The sequence below is a fragment of the Phoca vitulina genome, unplaced genomic scaffold (assembly GCF_004348235.1).
Source record: "Phoca vitulina isolate PV1807 unplaced genomic scaffold, GSC_HSeal_1.0 scaffold5, whole genome shotgun sequence".
NCBI lineage: Eukaryota > Metazoa > Chordata > Mammalia > Carnivora > Phocidae > Phoca > Phoca vitulina.
Window position 1 is genome coordinate 6,523,301 of NW_022589708.1, and position 22,004 is coordinate 6,545,304.

The following is a 22,004-nucleotide window of genomic DNA, read 5'->3' on the forward strand; positions in this document are numbered from 1 at the left end:
AAGAGCAAGATTAGGAAAAGGAGAAAGAGAGATTAATATGCATCAGATAAAATAAATATAATAAAACGAATATGAAAGATTCTAAACATGAAGATACGTTAATATCTTAAAAAAAGACATAGCATCAGTATTAGTTTTGTGTTGCTGCTGTAACAAATCATCACAAGCTTAGTGGCTTAAGACAACACAAATTTGTTTTCTTACAGTTGGTTAGAAGTCCAAATATGGGTCTCTCTGGGCTAAATTCAAGGTGTCAGCAGATCTCTTTCCTTCTGAAGCCTCTAGGGGAGAATTTGTTTTCTTTCCTTCTCCAGCTTCTGGAGGCACCTACATTCCTTGGCTCATGGCTTCTCCCTCTGTCTTCAAAGTGTATTGCTTGGGCCCCTGCTACCATGACCTCCTCTAAGCCTCCTTTCACACTCTTGCCTCCGTATTGTAGGGATTCTTGGAATACTTTGGACCCATCTAGATAATCCAGGATAGTCTTCCATCTCAAGATTCTTAATCACATCCAGGATGTCCCTTTTGCCGTACAGTGTAACACTTTTACAGTTTCTGGGACTAGGGCATGAACAAGGTTGGAAAGTGGGAAGCAGGGGGGATATTGATTTGTCTATAACAGCATCCATACAAAGAACAAAACAGGTTATAAAATAACTGAGAAAGACAAACATCATATGATTTCACTCATGTGTGGAATCTACAAACAAAACAAATGAATAAACAAACAGAAAGCAGAATCAGACTTCCAAATACAGAAAACAACCTATGGTTGCTAGAGAAGGGTTGGGGGACAGGCAAATGGGAGAAGGGGAGGAGGAGATAGAGGCTTCCAGTTATGGGATGAATAAGTCACAGGTATAAAAGGTACAGCATAGGGAATATAGTCAGTGATATTGTAATAGCACTGTATGGTGACTGATGGTAGGGACACTTGTGGTGAGCAGAGCATAAGAAGTTGAATCACTATATTGTTCCTGAAACTAATGTAATATTGTGTGTCAACTATATTCAAATAAAAAAAAAATTAAAAAGGTTACAAAATAAACATACACAGAAATGAATTTATGGCTACAGGAAAAAATAAAGTGAACATATTAGAAATGAAAGATATTGTCACAAAAATATTTGATAGTTTCTAAACTGGACACAGGAAAGAATTCACCCAGCATCCAGTGTAGAGAATATGCTAGAGCTTATACTAAGGCATTACGTGCTCAGGTGTGCGTACACAGGTATTGTGCATACAAGTATAGTTCAGAAGTACAGAGTATAGTGGAGAGACTCCAACGTATGCCCAAAATAAGAGGAGAAAGAAAACGAAAAGGAAGCACTATTTGAAAAAAAAAGTGGGGAATTTTCCACATTTGAAGGGAAAACGTGAGACTTCAGGTCAAATGTGTGGGATGAATATTGAGAAAAGTAAATTAAATAAATCCACACAAAGGCACAGAATAATAAGTTGCACAACATCAAAATATATATTCTGTAAATGTACAAGAGAGAAAAAGCACTGCCCCACAAAGAAATAACAATTACACTTCTGCACCTGAATTAGGAAAAAAAAAAGACAATGGAGAAATAATTTCAAAATGCTTTGGCCAAAAAACAAAAAAAAAGAAGGAAAAGAAAAAAAGGAAGTGAAAAACAAGTGTGAGGGGCGCCTGGGTGGCTCAGTTTAGTTAAACATCTTACTCGTGATTTCAGCTCAGGTCATGATCTCAGGGTCTTGAGATCAAGAGCCTTGTCAGGCTCTGTGCTGTGTGTGGAGTCTGCTTAGGATTCTCTCTCTCTCCCCACTGCCCCATCCCCAATCGTGTTTTTTCTCTCTCTCTCTCAAAAACCAAACAACCCCCCCCCAAAAAAAACACATGTGTGATCCTAGAATTCTATACTCCGACAAAATATCGATGAAGGTGCTGTACAAAATCAAGTATAATGTGTCTTGCAGCCTCATTTTCCCATCTGGGTTGACTTTTCTTTTGCAGAAGTATACTGTGTAGTATTTTTTATAGTAACATTCTATTTTTTTTGTATGTCTGAACATACATATTTCTCTGGTAACTAATCTGATGTACAGAAGGAATGAAAACATTAATGATAGAAATCAGGCCATAAGAAGAGGAGTGACTACTCCTTCCTGTGTTATGGGGGTCTTGAGTTGACTAGAGCGTATGAGATCCCAAAAGATCTCTTGACCAATGAGACTGAATTTACATGAATCAAAAGAAGTGTGTAGCATTAAAGAACCAAGGTCATGGTCCCAAGAACTTGCATTTTATTAGAATGAGTTTATGATAGAGCTGTTTTTAGAGTAGAGTCATTGTCAGATAAGCTTAAAAAAAAAAGCATAAACAGCTTGATTTCTTTAACTTGAAAGTACTATTGAAGACCCTGTGGTTCTTCACTGAATGAAAACACTTTGGATGTTATTATGGAGATAACACCAGAGAAGTTTCCTTTGGATCAAGATCAAGGCACTTTGTATGTTCTACTGACTATCTAAATGTTCATTATTTATCCAAGTTAGTGTCTCTTATAAATACTGTAGATACATTAAACTATCAAGTAGGTCTTCACTTAGGAGCCAACTCTAATCACCTGCTAGTGGCAAATTAGAGTCTTGGTTTTGGAAAGATTTTCATGCCTAATCTCAAGGCAAAGTCCAATGAGTTTGGAATCAATTATAGATAACTGTGATCAACTCACTAAAATGGAAGGAATGGCCGGGGGTCTCCTGCTTTTGTGGCCTGTGCAGCAGTTGGCTGCTAAACATTTAACGATGTTCTCTCATGGTTGGTTGGGAAGGCCTGATTTATAGCACTTGCCAATTTCCTTGGTATAAATATTCCGACTGTAGCTGACTTAGAGTTACTTGTAAATAATGACATAATTAAATTCTGAGCACAACTGGTTGTCGTTAGCTGATTTGAGCTGGTTCTAGCACATTACTGTGCTGGTGACTTCATTCTAAAACTCCATATCTGAAGTATTACCTGTTGGTCACCCACAGGTTTTCCTAGGTGAGCTAAATATGGAGATGAGAAGAGTCTGCATTTAGGTAACATTTTATAATAGTTTAAAAGAAAATAATGAAAATGGTTAAGGTCTTGAATGAAGAGTGAAGAAATCCATGTGCTTTATCCAGGAGAGGTGGCAGCTGATTGGTGATTTAATGATCTTTGTGTTTAGGGAGGGTTTTTTGATAGAGTATGGTTTCCAGTTGTTTTCCATTCCTAAGGATCAAATCCAGATAAACATAGTCTGAAACATTCCCCTTTCCCACTCAGTAATTATGCATTGCTTTAAAAAAGGTTTTGGCAAAAGTATTTTTTTCGAAGATAAACTTTTTTTTTTTTTTTTTTTTTTTTGATTGGTTGTTGGTTGATCCAGTCTTTGCACTTTAAATGCTTCTAGCCCTTTACAGTAGATGGAGAATTATGCAGTCAAGAGAGGGGTCCAAGGAGAAATTTTTGAGGCCAAATAATTCAACAGAGTTTGAAATATGGGCAGGCAGGAGCTATTTTACCCAGTCACCTGAGCTAGGAGCTCTATTCCTAACTGACCCCTCCTGCTCCCTGGCATAAAAACCATCATGCTGTTGTATGAATTCTAGTTCCAGAAGTTCTCTTGAATTTTCCCTAGCCTTTCTCTCAAATCACTGGCCCAGTTTAAGCTATTCTCTATAAGATTGTATTATGTTCTTGTTTCAGTTGAAATAAGCAGGTAGAGAATTGTTGGCCAGATGTATAAAAATTTCGCACCAATCCGACAGTTTTCCCTCAACTAACATTCTGTCTTAAGCTGTGCTTCTTGGAGGAGAGGTGGTGATTGTAAGTCAGTCCATGATGTTATAAATGTAAGATTAGATATATTTTGCACATGTTTCTATTAGTCTAGTCTAAAAGATTATACCATTTTCAAGAGGTTACCAATGATGATTGGCATTAAAATTCGTGTGTTTCAATGTTCTTAGGTTTATTTATTTTTTAAAAAGATTTTATTTATTTATTTGAGAGAGAGAGAGAGAGAGACAGAGAGCACGAATGGTGGGGAGGGGCAGAGGGCGAGGGAGAAGCAGACTACCCACTGAGGGGGGCTCCATCCCAGAACCCCAAGATCATGACTTGTGCCAAAGGCAGATGCTTAACCAACTGAGCCACCCAGGCACCCCTCAATGTTCTTAGGTTTAATTACCCTGAATCCCTTTCTTAAAATGCAGATACTATTTTCTATGAAAAAAGACGCTCCAGTTTATACAAAACTTCTCAATTCTTCTATTTCTTTTTCTCTAAATTTTGGAAATAACTTAGACTTGTTAAATGTGTAGTAAAATCCCTAATGAGAAAAATAAAATTTATAGTTCACAGACTAGGTTGAACAGGCAAACATCTGTCAACTTAGAACATTTTGTCTCAAGTAATAAATTAGTTCACAAATGATGATGGATTGAGTGGTTGTATTAATTATTTATTAATCTATTAATCCAACTCTTTTTATAGGCACTACTTTGAATGAAGCATATGTGTAAGGGATATACTGAGAAAAAAACCTAAGAGTTGATGGTCTCCTAATATTGCTAAATGCTTTGAATTGTTACATATAAACACATGTGTAGGGTAGATATCACCTGTCCTTTTCAAATGAGTAAATTGAGGCTTAAGTAATTTATTTATAGGATTTAAATGTGTCACAGTGGAGTAACAATTGGAATCCAACTCTTGCTGGCTTCAAAATCTTTCTCTGATTCCATGTAGCTTTCTGCAGAGAAGTATAATATGAAGATGTAATGCATAGTTCTTGTTTTCAAAAATTTTAGTCTAAATGGAGAAAAAAGACACAATATCAATATTACTTAGAAATATTACTTAGAATTATTACTGATTATCAATATTACTTAGAAACAATGTATTTGATTTAAAATATGATTAAAAGTAAGTAAGTGGTAATGAAAATAAATGTGTTTTTAGAGTTCAAAGGATAGAGAGATATTCTCTGTAAACTAAGGAGTTTCAGGGATTTAATTGTATTTACTGCATATAATGAAACAGCTAGTACCCCATCCATCCAACCATCCATCCGCCCGTCCGTCCGTCCGTCCATTCATCCATCCTACTGTGTTTTCATGCATCCTTCCATCCATTCATATAGCAGTAACTAATTTTTAAGGAAGAAGATGAATTTATTCAGAATTTATACAGATAGATGTATTAAAATATGATATTAAAATATGGATATTTATAATTTTATGATTGCTGCTTCTTTCCAAATGTATGCAAATCATGTATTTCTAAGATTTATACTAATAAAGACAATAGAACATAAAGTCATATCTTAAGGCTGATTTAGATTTACTACACGCACACACAAACAACTAGAAGGAAAAATCCTTTAAAATATTAAACGAAGAGAGGGATTGGATCAGTAGGATAAGAAAAGGATCAGTTATGCAGCAATACAAACACCAGCACCAAGATCTCAGAGACTCAATACCACAAAAATAACTCTGGTCCGCACACTGTCCACTTTGGGTTCCAGAGACCTACAGAGGGAACGAATTGTCTTCTTATCTCCTTTTGGATGACCTGGATTCAGCAATCTCTGACACCTGCATTTCAACACAATGCTTTACGTTTCAAGGACAGGGAGCCTGGATAATCAAGAATTGGCTCTGAAATACCTCCTCTTAGAGATGACACACATCATCACTTCCACTGACATTTTATTGGCCAAAACACAGTACACAGACATACCTAAGCCTAACCTTGGGAAGGCAAGGAAGTAGATTCAGCTGTCTATCCAGGAAATAAAGGAGATCCGTGAACATCAGTGAGCATTATTACTGTCTACCATTACAGAAAAGTGGCCAATTGTTACTGTTTAAAACCCAAAGATATGTTTACAAGGATAAAAAATATGGAAGGCATAAAAGATATTGGGGCGCCTGGGTGGCTCAGTTGTTAAGCGTCTGCCTTTGGCTCAGGTCATGATCCCAGGATCCTGGGATCAAGCCCCACATCGGGCTCCCTGCTCCACGAGAAGCCTGCTTCTCCCTCTCCCACTCCCCCTGCTTGTGTTCCCTCTTTCGCTGTGTTTCTCTCTGTCAAATAAATAATATCTTTAAAAAAAAAAAAAAGATATTTACCAGGAGAAAAACATAAACCTGGAGGTGAAATTCTGAGTAGCATTATTTTTTTCACCTTTCCTGAAGCTAACATTACTGTATTTCTAAAGCCAAACATTCCCTTTCATTCAGTGCTTAAAGTGTGTCTTGGAGAACAGAAAAGGAAACATTATATCATGCACACACATGCCGGGATGTTTGTATATATATGTACATAATACCTATATATACATTTATGTACATAAGTGCATCTTATGTTTGTATACACACATGCATACATATACATTACATATATGTGTATATGTATATATGGGTGTGTGTGTGTGTATACACACACATATATATATATACATATATATATATCAGGGTATCTATTTTTGCTGTACCAGTGCATATTTATTATAATTTTTTCTCTAACTTGTGGTGAGAATTTTTTTTTAAGTCAGTTGTTAATATATATTTTTTAAAAGTACTAGCTTCTCTTCTTGGAAATGAGAGAATAGAAATATTTTTACTGCTGACAATTGTGCCCTCAAGTGTTAACATTATTCACAAGTGTTTAAGAGAATAATTAGTTTCATTTTACTCTATCATACTCATACTATAATTATAAGATGACCTTTGTTCTATTTATACATACAAGTAGTATATTCTAGTAGGATTTTTTTGTGAAGAAGAAACACTTGATAATAGCCTAATTCCCTAACAGTATTATTGTACAATGGGTCATAAATGACCTTACCTTGGAGAAAAATTAAAAGACACCTGCATTAGAGATCAATTTCCTGATTTTCAGTTTAAATTCATCATGCTGAGCTATCCAAGGACACCTTTCTTGTCCTACCATTTGATGGAAATGATTTCCATGTGTTTTGTGATTCAACCCCATTCTGCCTTAGATAATACAGTGACATCAAACATTTCAACTCTTCAAGTGACTGGCTGACTGTGCCTTGTAAAAATTGCCTTTTATTGTCAGAGTACTCTAAATTGTAAATAAAAAGTGGACAACAAATTTGGGGCAAAAATGGTAGCACTCACATTTCAGAGTGATTTCACATTTCAAATTATTTACAAATATGACATCAAACATTAGTGGTTTTATTTCATTTTTGTATTAGAGGGATTCCAAATATGATGTGACAACCTTAACTCTGAATTTCCCTGTTTTTGTCAGTTTAATCCAGATCTTTGCTGTACAGTTCTAAACACTGCCATGCTTCTAAGTTTTAAACAAGAAACATGTGGTTAAATACATACATGCAACTCTGACAACTTGACTGTAGCTTTGCACCTAATATTTTGGTAATGCCTACATCATGGTGGTAGTTGTCTAGAAGCATCTTATTGTCCCTTTACCAGTTCTGTTAAATAGAATATTAGCAAGAAATTTATTGAAGCTGAATATTAATGAAATCTCAATTCTTTAACCCATCTTCTCTTAAAGGACAACATTTTCAGTTTTGTTACTGATTTGGTGTTAGTCACATTCAGGGTCCCTGGGCAGCTGGTTGCAGGATACTTTGAGATTCATCTCTCCTGACACACCTGCATTTGCACTGGAGTCATTAATGTATGATCTGAAACTGCAATCCTTGAAAGTTACTGTTGATAATGGGATTCAAATGCTGCCCTGTTTGATCTGCATTAACTCTTTGGGGCTCCAGAATGCTAGTATTTTTCTCTTGAACCTAAAAAAAAATAAGGTGTGTTTTTTTGTTGTTGTTTGTTTGTTTTGTTTTTGTTTTTTTTAGCATTTCATATAGAACAGATCTACTATAGATAAATTCTCTCAGTTTTTTCTTTTTATAAAAAATATACATTTAGTGTTTTTTAAAACATTTTCTTAGGATATAGAATTTGATTTTGACACATTTCTTTTGTTTTGCTATCTTTCAATACTATAGAGATGTTCCATTGTTTTCTGTTCCCCATGGTTCAGATGAGAGGTTGACATCCCTTTTACATGTATAATGTGTCTTTTTTTTTTCTAGCTCCTTTTAAGATTTTACATTTATATTTGGTCTTCATCATCAATTTGATTATCATTTGCCTACCTGTTGTTATATTTAAATTTATTTGCTGAGCTTCTTGGATATGTGGGTTGATACATTTCATCTATTTTGGAAATCTGTCAGCTGTGAACTCGTCCAACATTTCTTCTGCTCCATTATCTGCCTTCTCTTTCCTGGACCGTTAATACAAATATGTTTGGCTGCATGATATTTTCCAGAGATGTCATATGCTTTTTTTCCTCTTCTTTCTCTCAGTCTCTCTCCCTCTCTCTCTCTCTCTCTTTTTTTTTTTTTTTACTCTTTGATTTTCTTTGTATTTCAAAATGTATAATTTCTATCTGTCTTCAAGTTCACAGACTTTTTCCTCTAGTATGGCCAGTCTGTTGATAGACTACTAACATTAATTCTTCCTCTTAGTATGGTATTTTTATTTCTTTCATTTACATTTGGCTTTTCTTTTTTTTAAAAGATTTTATTTATTTATTTATTTGAGAGAGGGAGAGAGAGCATGAATAGGGGTGGGGGTGAGAGGCAGAGGGAGGAGCAGACTCCCCACTGAGCAGGGAGCCTGACACAGGGCTCGATCCCAGGACCCATGAGATCATAACCTGAGCTAAAGGCAGATGCCCAACTGACTGAGCCACCCAGGTGTCCCTACATGTGGCTTTTTCATTGTCATATCTGTACTATTTCCCACTTTTTTTTTTTTCACACAAATTGTCTAGAGATCAATTATGTTAAATCTAACATAAATATCAACATATCTATCATATTTATTTTAAGTCTCCTGTCTAGTAATCTCAATATCTATATCGTATGTAGGAATGTTTTTATTTCTCTTTCTTCTCTTGACCATGTATCATATTTTTATTCATATATCTTAAAATTTTTATATATCCTTCACATATCTTGCAACTTTTATTCTAGGATGACTGTTGTGAACAAAATAACATTATAGATGGAAATCAATAGTATTTAGCTACAGAAAAAGGTGCAACCCTTCTTCTTTTGGCCACTAGTGTTGGGCGATAGAGGGTTACGCCATCTAACATGTATTTGATCTCTGGGGTTTATTTTAGTTTCCATATATTCAGTTCATTACTGGCTTCAGATTTAGCAAGTCTTAAGATCTAAGCACCAGGGAGAATCCAGATTTCTCTTTGTACTTTATAACCTAACTACTGGTTTCCTGAATAGAAGGGCATCTCTCTCTCTTTTTTACTTCCCTGTTTCCAGATTTGGGGCTTCTGGTAAGTTCTCTTTGTTCTCCATTTCCACAATCAGCTTTTTACATTCAGGAGATTCCTCTGTTCTCATGCTCTCTGTTTGTTTTCTTTCTTTATTTTTTGTTTGTTTATTTGCTTGTGTTTTTTTTTTTGTTGTTTTTAGATTTTATTTTTAAGTAATCTCTACACCCAACATGGGACTCAAACTGACAACCCAGAGATCAAGAGTCACATGCTCCACCAACTGAGCCAGCCAGGTGCCCCACTTTCTGTTTTGAGCCTTCAGAAGGCCAAGTGTACACAGTGACATCCTGGGGAACTTGTAGGTATTTCTTGCTGTTCCCCTGCCCTAACCCCAGTTTTTGGGGCAGCCTCGCAGTGGGCAAAGTCTCACATCTGTTCAGAGGGATTTCTCATGGTTATCCTCATCTGTTCCCAGTCTCAGGTGGGCTCTGTAAGTCTTACTGAGGATTATTTTTAGATCTCTTGTCTTGCCCCCAAACTTGGGTGTATAACTTGCATGCACTCAGTGACAGCCATCTGGACAGAGAGGTAAGCAGGTGCAGATCTTCTTCCCCTGGGCTTCTGCAGGCATCTAAACCACCACTGTAAACCTTATGGGCTTCTAACACAGTGGCCTGTTTCTTTGCACTCTGTTCCTTGGCAAATTCCTTCTTCTATCACTCTACCCAGTAAGAAGACAGCCGTCAGTGCTTCTTTTATAGGAAGGTTTCATTACTCTCTGTATTTTAGTTCATTTAGGTTTTGTTTGTTTTCAGGTCATCTATCTTGCTCTCCTTTTTAGGTCTCTTACAGCTTTCTCATTCCTAACCAGAGGTGAAAGCTGCTAGTTATTATTTATATTGCTGTCCACTTCTATTTATAGGAGTCATATATGAACCCAATGAATAAAGGTCCAGGAAAAAAATGTTAATGATAGATATCATACTGTCGTAAGACATGCCTTGCCTTTTCCCACCTAAGTTATGTTGCTCATTCAGTCTCATTGTGCCTGCACCTTCTCAACATGTAAGTGCTTTGTCTTCCTGGGGTGTCATCCATGTAACTAAACTTCTGGAAAAAATTTATGCGGTATCTCAAGACATGTCTGAATTTCAGTTTAAGATCCAGCTGGGAATCTCCATGCCTTACTCTTTCCATACCTCCCCCTGCACACAGTGTGTTAACAAATTTGCAGATCAAGTTATCAGGTTATCAGGGAATTTATATTGGAATGGATTTCCAAATCTTTTTTGGTTTTGTCCAAGAGGATCATTACTGTCCAGTCTAGATATTGCACAGAGAATACAGGCAAAAACATGACTGATGAAACAAGAAAAGACCCAAAGGAAAGAGTGGTGGTACAAGGAGACTGATGGTATAAGGAGACATCCCAAAGGAGCAGTGGTCAAAATAATGACTATTGGTCATACAGAATGGGGGTGATCAAGAATAACTATTTGAGCAAGGTCTGTATAATCACAGTACAACCCAAGTGGGAAACCACTGAGTGAAATTAGTAGAAATAATCACATATAGTAAAGTGTAAATAAATATGTATATTTCCAACCTAGAAATCCCTGAGGATTTCCAACCAGCTATAATAATCCTTCCCTTTTATAAGGGAGAGATACAACAGTTGCCTGCATTCTCCCACCATGCTCTGCAGGAAGCCTGCATGGTTTCCCAAATCTGCACCGTTACACCTCCCGCCATTGGCTCATGTTCTCATGGGCACTTCCTGTTCCTCATTCCTAGATATCTGCCTCATCTCTTATAATTTTGTTTTTTTTTTAAATTTTTTAAATTTTTTATTTTTTAAAGATTTTGTTTATTTATTTGACAGAGAGAGACACAGCGAGAGAGAGAACACAAGCAGGGGGAGTGGGAGAGGGAGAAGCAGACTTTCCACGGAGCAGGGAGCCCGATGCGGGGCTCGATCCCAGGACCCTGGGATCATGACATGAGCCGAAGGCAGATGCTTAATGACTGAGCCACCCAGGCACCACCGATAATTTTGCTTTTTATATTGTCTGTGCTCACTTCACCCTCAGAGACTGTCTCACTCGCTGTCTGTTTTAGAGCAACCTTCCTTCTTTCCTTCTTCCTCCCCCTCTGGCCAGCACCATTCCTCCAGCAAAAACATTAATTCATCCAGGCTTTACACACACTGAATCTCTACTGTAAATGAGTGCCTGCAAGTCTGTTTTGTCTAACAAAAGGAGAGAATCTGTTTCTTTTTTTTTTTTAAAGATTTTATTTATTTATTTGACAGAGAGAGAGTTAGCGAGAGCAAGAACAGAAGCAGGGGGAGTGGGAGAGGGAGAAGCAGGCTTCCCTCTGAGCAGGGAGCCCGATGCAGGGCTCGATCCCAGGACCCTGGGATCATGACCTGAGCCGAAGGCAGACGCTTAACGGCTGAGCCACCCAGGCGCCCCGAGACTCTGTTTCTAAAAGGAATCCAATCATCCTTTAAGTTGATCAGTTCACAGGACTACCAGCTTTTTAAAATGGCTGTCTTTTTTCCTGTCTTTCTAATTTTGAATACAATAAAGTAGTCACTGTCCTAAGTGCTGTACCTTTACCAACACATTTAATTCCCCCAAACACCATGTAAATCAGGTATTTCTACTTTATTCCATGTTTAGAGATGAGCAGAAAGGGAACTGAAAAGGCAAATAACTTGCCTGAGGTCATGTTTATAATTAAGTGTCTGACTCCTGAGCCTAAATTCCTGACCCCTTTCCTACCTCACCACATAGTTGTGAGTGAATCATTAAGCAAGCAGTGAGATATTGTTCTCAAGAAATGGCAGATAGGTATTTCATTCAGTCTGTAGCGATATCTTGTGTTTTTTCCTATATATTGGCTATTATAAATGCCAGAGACAGTATGCTAGACTAAGAGAAATTTTTGTTTTATACAATATGGCAATCTTAAAATTTCTTAAATTCTGATGGAAGATAAAAATGCCCCCTCAAGAAATGTACCCTCATATAATGAAACCCCCCAAAGTTTGTGTTTTCAGGACACAATCAAAATGATACAATAATGGCCAAATATAAAATTATGATTTTACCATTGAATTTGGTAATGAAATTAAATCCACGAAATAATTAGTTTTTCTGTGTTTCATGAGGCAGTTTGCATGTGAGTCTACTTAAAACAAATTCTGATTCTGATATGATCTGTATGACTGGATTGTATAACTGTCTGCATTTTTATAAATAGATGAATGCACAATACTTCTTACAGCTTTGTAGCTATGTAATTAAAACTATCTGTATCAGTTTGGAGAGCGTTCAGTTACAAGGAAAAGAAAACCTTATTCACAGTGTTTTAAACAAATGAGGGTTTATTTTTCCCAGGATACAGGCAGATTTTGACATTAGATTAGTAACAGTGATGTCAACGCTATCATATCCTAATTCCCTGTCCTTTTCCAGAGGACTGAAACACAGTGGTCTCTCCTGCTTTAGCCTTCATGCCCAAATCCAAAACAAGAAGAAGAGGACAGGAGAAAGGGTCACTGATTCTGCTTCATCAGGAAAGTAAAGAGCCTTCCTAGAAAGCCTTTTAGCAGTTTTCATTTATATCCCATTTATATCTTACTGGCAGAGCCTGGGTCATTTGGCCATGTCTAAGTGACAGGCTTGGAAGGTGGGAGCATGAGCATCATCTGTGGCTGAGCCAGTCGTCTCCCATCTGTTAGGTGTGTGGGGGGGGTGATATCGGGTAGAAAATAAATAGTCATTGTATTACCTGATTTTGGAAATTCACTATGAAAAGTTAGATATTCAATAGTTGTACTGGCAATTCAATCCAATATATATGTCTGTTGCTGTTTAAAGGGATAAAAATCAATTTAATATCTACAGCAATCTTTTTTTCCCCCAAGTTTGATGGTAATATTGTCTATCTTTTAAGTCTCCTATTAATTTTGTTGTATTTTTATCAATTTAGAAAAAAAGCCAAGAGTCTCTTTATTTCCTGACCACAAGTGGAAATATCAGATTGTAGTAAAATCATCAATGTTCCTTTCATCATCCAACTCCCCTCCCTCCACCCACATGCATATTCAGGAATGGGAATAGTGTTGACATCCATGGAACTTAGAGCAAATACCAATGCCAATCATGTCTAAAATATAAACACATTTCAAATTTATGTGAATTTTAAACAATCTGTTTTCTTTGGCTTGTAGAAAAATTACCAAATAGCATATTGCATTAAGAACAAAATGTTCTTTAATCAGGATCAAATTATGATCTTATAGTACTAACACATAATTATATAGATAGAATATTGAAGTTTATAATCATTTTCTTTAGACAAAACATCCAAAGACGCCAGTGTTTCTTTGCTAAAAGCTATTTTCTAGTTCATTGAATAAATGTAAATATAAAGAATTTGGTTTTATTAAGATTAACTTTAAGTTTTTTAGTTCTGGATGCAAAGCATAGAAAAAAATGGTAACTACATCTTGGTTTGATGGTTTGAAAAGTCTGGCATAATTTAAAAGCAACTTTCGATCTGGCTGGTACAGTAAGCAAATGGAATTAGAAGAGATTTGGTGTCTGTTTCTTGATATGAATGATTATGATTAGTATGATTTCATTGGTTTGCTTTTATTACTGTTTTTACTGTTTTTGGTATATCTGTATGGATATGCATAAAAGGTAACATTTCTATCCTATTGTGGCTTAACAAATAAAATAAGAACTATGTATATTATTACCTACTCAGCAGCCTCCCTTTTGCTTCCCTCACCCTCCTCTATGTAACCATGTGTTTATGGAAGATGACATTATCCCCAGTCCATGGGTAACTTCAACTACCTGAAGCCATTCAGGATAACCCCCTTTTCTGGAGGATTTCTCAGAGAAGATTCCTTTTGGCAAATAGAAGGACGTGGTAGGGGAACAGTTCGTGTGCCAGATAGAGTCATGTGCTCATGGAGTGGCTGGAAGTTTGGAGCCCATTGAGAGCATGAGGGCTGCAGATGGTGGTGCAACCAGGCAGCCTTTGAACCACCCTACTTAGGTTGTTTTAGTGATGAGATAGGACATGTTTGCCTCATTGCAGAATTGTTTTCTCTTATTTGTAGCTCAGTGCACCCTGACCAATACAATTGGGCCATATTCAAATATTCTTAAATCCCTGTCCATTCAAGTGAAATATAGGTTTTTGTTGTCTAGTGATTAAAAAAGTGTCCCAAGCAATACTGTGTATAAGTTTTTGTGTATGTCTGTGTTTGTGTGTGTGTTATCTTCTTAAGTAATGCTTAGAAGAATTTTGCTCTGGATTCTAATGGTAACCCTACATCCTGACTATTTGATACGTTTTTTAGGATCGAATAATGTCACAATGAATTCATATATGTATGACTATTTGTCCATATGGATTTATAGACCTTACTTTGTTCATAAGGTGTACATGTTAAGTGATATAGTTCTTTTGATATTGATATTTTGTAAAAGATGTTTTTGAGTTGTTAAATAAAGAAAATAATATTATAAATAATCAGCTTACTATAAGGTTTATAGATAGTCTTATTTGGGTATTGTCATGTTGTTTCATACCTCATAATAACTAATTATCAATAATTTTTACCAATTACTCTCTTTTTCCAGAGGGCTAGTAAGACATTCTCGACCAAAATATTAGTACAATTTCTGGATAATTGACTTACTTTCAGGCATTTCTAAAATAAAATTTGTAAAAACCCCAAGAAAAAAAGGAACTTTTAAAAATATGAATTGATGTAATTTTACCTAATATGGAAGATTGGGAGAATGTCTTTAATACAGTATTTTAAATGTCCAAGTTTATACATCTGAAATTAATAAAATCAGGGCAATTCATAACATGTGATCAGTCTTATGCCACACATGGTCCTGAAAGCGTAAGAGCACATTAAAGTCATTTCTAGTGGGTCCTAGCTATACCCGTCAACCCTTGGGTGACTTCACAAATTCTGCATAATGCATGTCAGACACCCAGGGGTTTGTGGGTCTAGCTACACCATGTTCCCTGGGGATTCTTTTGAAGAATCCATAGAGTTGTAACTTGTCTTAAGACATATGAGACTGATGTTGAGAAAAACAAACAAAAAAAGAAATTCAAGTGCACTTTCCACTGCTTTATGAAAGGGTTGTCCTCAACCTTGAGTAAGTAGTCTGCCAGTGGGGCAAGGTGAACTGACTATATTCTCTGCTTCTCTCGTGCTTGGTTTTGACATTCCCTTGGTGTCAGGAAATTCTCCCCTTGAAGCTGCAATTGCTCACGTTCAAGTTTAAGCATATTTCCTCCTCTGGCATCAGTGAGGAGAGGGTGCAGCCCGTCACCATCTTCTACACGCCTTTTCTTCAGAGGCCATGATCCTACTTCAGAGACTCAAACAGTTAGAAAGGACCTTGCAGTCGTCCCATCCTTTCTCTGCCTTTAGACAAGACTCCTCTTTAACCATCCCCAACGATGAGCAAATCCATCCTATTTTTAAAAGAGATCAAGAGAATCTAATCAAAGCCTCCAATGCTCACATAGTCTTCTGATGAAAAGCCCTCACTTTCAGGGAATCATCATCATTATCATCAAAAGGCATTTTCTAAACACCCACATGTGCAAAATATGTGTGTCTATTCAGACCCTAATGAGGACCCAAGAGGCCCAGAAGAAGGAGGGAAGGAAACTGCGCAAGTGCACTGTCCACATCAGGCTCTCTCCAGGCACCGAGGGAGTCTAGCTTACGGCACAAACACACCTACCAGCAAACTCATCAAAAGCAAATTATTTTTAAGAGACATTCCAGAAACCCCAGAGGATTTTCATTTTTTATTTAGGAAATGTGCCTTATGTTTAAAGGATATAGCCATTTAATTTCCTTCTGTTTTAAATACTAGGACTTACTAATTACTGTCACATTCAAGTCTTGTACCTTAAGAATGAAGAACATAAACACGCAGTGTATTAAATCTGAAACAAGTATGCATTAATTTAAAGTCATAACATGCACAGCACACATAATACTGAATCGACTGCCTCTATTTTAAAGTGAGTGGGGAAAAAAGCTATCTTTAAAAACTTTCAGTTCTCTTCTTCCTGTTTCTGGTGCCCCTTTCATGCTTCTGAGAGTCAGAGCTGAAAGGCTGACCTCAGAGTTTCAAAACTCCCTGTCTTGGGCTCAAGCTCCACATTGGGTGTAGAGCCAACTTTAAATAAAAAAAAAATCCTAAGCCAACTTTTGGGGCACCTGGCTGGCTCAGACCATAGAGCCTGAGACTCTTATCTCTGGGCCTTGAGTTCAAGCCCCACCCATATTGGATGTAAAGCTTACTAAAAACAAAAACAAAGCTCCCTGCCCCAGGCTGGAATGTCCCTGTGTCCTTCAACTTCATTTCCAGTCAAGAAATAACCATTCTCTGAAAGTTACTGATTTCTGCTATATTTTAACCAAATAGAGCAATTTACTTGCCAGTGAGCCTTCTCTTAATATACAAACATTTGTTTAAAGGAAAAATCGTTGATTCCTATTTACCCGTCAAATGGGCTGGCTGTTGAGGTGGGAAGGTTTTGAACCAGGGTGGTCCTCCAGGTTTAAGCCTTCTGCCCAGGAAAGAAGCACACTGCCTGGAATCACACATCATCCATATTCTCCTCTCTCACCTTTGTGGTTTCCCCAGCTACACCCCATTGCTTACGTCTGCAAGAAGCCCTGTCTAACTGTGAAAGTAATCACAGTACTCAGAGATCAGGAGCTGGCAAAGCGCCTGCAGATCCCTGAAGGGGCCCTAATAGGGTGTGCATGGCACCCCAAAATGTGTGCTACACAAGTATAAGGGGTTGTTTTGATGACAGTTGCTATTCGTTTTGGTTTGATTTGTGAGTGCAGCCGCCAATTCATTGCATAGTCCCTGTACCATGAGTGGCTGGTACTGTGCGGCAAGACTTTACCAGAAACATAAAATATGTTTATAGAATATGCAATGGTATTGGCATATAGCTATTTTTATTTTACTTTACAATAGATATGTCCATTCTGTTCCTTAAACTTACTCAAAGCTTCAAATATTTGCTACCAATGAATAAAATACCAAAATCTTTTGGAGGAATGGTAGACTTCCCTATTCGTATTATTGAATATCTCTTCTATTTGAAAGAAAAGAAAGTAACACGGAATGCTTTCATACGTTATTACATTTAAACCTTCTAATTGCATTTCAAAGTATGAATATTTATTCTCATTTTTTTTCCCCCAAGAAACTAAGCCAAAGAAAGGATTCCTTTATGAAAACCTGAAATCAAATACAGACATCTCTGGTCCTGAAGTGTGTGTGTGTGTGTGTGTGTGTGTGTGTGTGTGTACAATCATGTAATTAATTTGGTCTAAGAATCATCAAAACTAAATAAATACTAGATTTCTAGAATTTATCAAAAACAAACAACCACCTCCCCCCCCCCAAAAAAAAATAACAAGCAAACCCTGAAGATTCACTGTTTATGCTTTATTTCCCAATTGCAATATGCGGGATGGATGTTTTCATTTCCAGATAAAATCAGTGCATTCTCTTTTTGATCTTGTGTTTTTTTACAGAAGTACATCTGTCATTAAACATCCTCAAATTCTTTCCAGTGGCCTCCAAATGCTTCCCACTGTTCATCAGTACTCTTTCTCATTCTTGGGCACTCTCTCGCTCTTTAAAGTCTGTGCTTATCAGTGGCTGTGTATTAGTAGCATATGAAGTCCCTTATCACTGTGTGTCAGTGTTCCTTCCCTCTGTGCCATAGGCTGAACACTGATCCTTTGATTGCAGTTCCCCGACAGCATCCAGACATCGCGAGTACTGCTTGCGGTGTTTTGCTGAGAGTCCGGAATCTTCACTTATTCAGCTTGACCTGAGCCTGAGCCTCGGGGCTAGTGTTGCTCACGTTACTAGTATCAGAGAGCTCTGTACAGGAAGCGAGAGACCCGCACCTGCTCTGTGACTAAGCCCTAGTAGAGATAGGCACTATCTGTTTCACATAACAAAGTAGGGGCTCGACTTTTTTTTTTTCTTTTGTTCTATAGGCTGCAATTGTAGACCTAGAGTAAGATTAAATGACAACTTCTTTTTCACCATACCATGATCACCTATTTAGGATACCAAAAGTTAAATCTATATGTATCTATGAAGAAACTTACATAAAAAGAGATTTTTAAATACAGAATATTGGCAAAAGGAATTCATTCCTCTCGGTATAGTCTATTTTCCATACCATAATTATTGATCTTAACTATTGGCATCAACCTCTATAAGAGAAAAAACATTGCGAAGACAGGGGACTTAAGACCCACTTGAAATCTTCAAAAGGATACCCCTTAAGGTAATACAATTCCATGAGAACAGTATAGTATTTATCCTAGATATTTCTATTAATCAATATTGATGATGATTATGAATCACTGTTTAGCTCAGGTGTTGGTCCCACAAACCTGAAGTAATTTGGCTAATTCAGAAGTACAGAGTTAATTCAGACCAGTTCCGGCTCTGTCACTTCATGATTAAGCAATTTGGAAAAAATGTCAGGAAATATGAAATGTCGTCTTCTAAAGGAACAGGTAAGTTCATGGGTACAGTTGTACCACTGAATTCTATAATCTATGGAAAATACTGGGAATTCTCATCTTTGAGAATAAATGGGTTGAATGAATTCAATTATCTCTATTACTCAGTTTGTTTATCAGTTTTGTTATGTGCAAAGAAAAGCAGTGGGTGTGTTGCTTAAAACAGTTTCACAAATTAAAAACTTTAACCAAAGTCATATCTTCTTCTTACGTAAATGTACCTAAGTGTGTGAGATCATTTTAATCCTCATCTTTTTTTTGTTGTTTTGTTCCATCCTGTTAATGATTGTAAATGGACTCCAAAGTATAAATATAAGGAGAATAATAGGTCATTGTAAATTTAGGTGGCCTCCACAATTGATAGTGGAATGATATTAAGAAACTTACCTCATTCGGTGTTAATCAGATTAATCAGCATGGTACTGCAGGTCTGCAGAGCTGGAAGAGAAGGTCTCTCCAGGTTTATTATGTAGATTCTTCCTGGTCCTCAGTTTAATCAGCTGCTGGGGCTGATACCATCCATGGAACAGATTGGGTGATTGGATTCTTTTATATGTAATTCTGAAAATAGAGCCCTGTGGTCTTCTTGGACACTTCTTAAATGTTTGTGGTCAGCCAGTGTAATATTCCTGTGCAAGCAGTACACGCTGTTCTTGTACTTACACGAGCAAAGTCAAATCTGGACAACGGATCCATTACCTCGGAAGAGGATCTGGTAGGTTTTACAACATTTCAGTGCCAAGTCCATTGATTTTAAAAGCCTCCTTTGTTCTCTCACCATCACTGCTTCTTGTAAAAACTGGATTTGAGCAAGATACATTTAATTAATCAAATCCATGAGGCAGTCAAAACATTGTTTCTCTTGCAATGAAAAGGAAAAGCATGATATCACAAGTGGATGAAAATGGCGTATGTAACTCTGCTTCTCTGAGTGGGTTCCGGTGCATACTTTGTCTTGAATTTTCCCAGCTCGAGAGGCTCTCAGACGTTTCACGGTATATGTTGCTGTGAAGCTCCATCAAAATTCTGATTTTTAACAGGTTACTCTCTACAGTTGCACATACCTGGCCTTCAAAATAGGGGAAACCAAAACCCACTGAAGAATAGACAAACTATTATTAGTCCTTGAGGATTTCAAAAATCAATGATCCTGCAGAAGGAGAAGAAGCCATTTATCATCACTCTGTCTCTTTGATGTCAAGGGAAAAAAAATTGCCCATAAAATCTCAGCTGGTATTAGCAGCTTTAGAATTTACAAAGCATTTTTCCATTCCGTATTTCAGTTAATTCTCACAGTGTCTTCGCAGTCAATATTAATATTGCATGCTGTGATTGACCCATTTGAAAGCTGAGAAATTGAGGGTCAAAAATGTATGTCATCTTCCTAAGGACGTTCAGCTGCTAGGTGATTATTCTAGGATCCCATCTCAAAAAAGATTGAGAGTTAGATATTTTTTTCCTTCCCATTACAATGCGTGTCTAACATGAAATCTAATTATGAATTGGGGAATAATCTTTATTTACATTGCTGCATTCAGAATATATCTAAAAAGTTTCTAAAAGTGGTTTGTAAATACTCTTTTATTTGAGTAAAATGAAGAGTAAAACGTATATTTTTATTTGCTCACTAGAAACAAATACAAACCCTCTGGGTCAATACTTTCCCAATGATCCTGTAGTTTGAACAAGAATATTATTCAGATGACTTGAAATTGGGCATAATTATTGAGTTGAACCAAGTATGCATTACGGTTTTCAATCTTCACACTCTTGACTTTGGGCTGAGTAAGACTTTGTTGTAAGAAGCTATCCTGTGCATTGTAGGATTTGCGCATTCTTGCCCTCTACTTACTAGATATCAATAGCACTCCTAGCTGTGACAACACCAAATAACTTCAGATGTTGCTAACTCACCCTGAGTTGAGAATCATTGGTCTACCTTAATGTAACTGGCAGGACAGGTGCTCTCTTCTAATATCACATTCGACAATTGGAAGGATTTGTCGTAAATCAGCAGTGGCATTAATCTATTCATAATGGTGTTACAGTGGATACATTGGATGCTATATAATTTCCTAATCTAATTCTGTCTGTGCAGTAGACCAAATTAACACAGTTCCAGACACAGACATCTCTTCTAATCTTGATCCACTCTTACTCGAAGTGAAGATCTTTAGCTTGTTCTGCTTTCTCCAGGTATATCCCATTGGGAGACGACTTATCCCTCACATTTTTGGACATCTTTCAAGTCAGGCATTGACTGCCCTTTTGTTCTGGACTATATTTTCAAGGATGTTTATATAGTGAACAGCTTGAGAAAAGAGAGATGGTGTCTCCTTGTGGAGCAAAAGGTAGACATTCTTCATCCACATTATAAAAATTCAGATTCCCTGAGCTCAGGTCCTCTCCCAGAATGTGACCTCCTGTGAATACTGGTTCCATCTGATCCTATTCATGTTGTTCTGTGGGACTGAGATCTGGGGAACCAGGACAAAATGGTCATACTCTGGCTACTTCTATTGGTGGGAGAAATAAGCTGTCTTTTATGTCATACCCAGGAGCCTCATTGTCTCCTATCAGCATCTGTACAGCTGTGGGCCGCCTCAATTTTTATTTTGCAAGTTAATCAAAATATCAAACCCCTCACATTTCTTGACAATCTATCCCTTTGACATAAATGGACAATTAAAGGCTGTTCATTCCTCAAAATATTAACTTATGCATATATCATTTCAGTACACTCTTCATGATTACATCACATGCAATTTCTTTTTGCACCTGTTTGAATGGACATTCTTAAAGAAGTCATCCCCTGTAACACATAAATTTTCCTTTTTATTAACAATGCTCTCATTATAAAGGAGAGGCTCTTCTTTGTCTAAACAAAGGTTTCATTTCATCTTACGGATATCACAAAAGATCTGATTCAATGCATTTCATCCTTGCTACATCGTTTAGGAAATGAAGGCTTCCTTTTTTCAGTCAACCCCTAACAGCTGCATTGTCTCATTTGTTAATAATGTTTGGTGTTAATC

The 22,004-nt window shown here is 37.0% G+C and overlaps 1 protein-coding gene across 1 annotated transcript in view; it reads left to right on the forward strand.

Annotated features, from left to right (window-relative positions):
- LOC116631489 (coiled-coil and C2 domain-containing protein 1-like) overlaps nt 1–22,004 on the forward strand; it is a 110,128-nt gene that overhangs the window by 85,439 nt on the left and 2,685 nt on the right. The window lies entirely within an intron of this gene.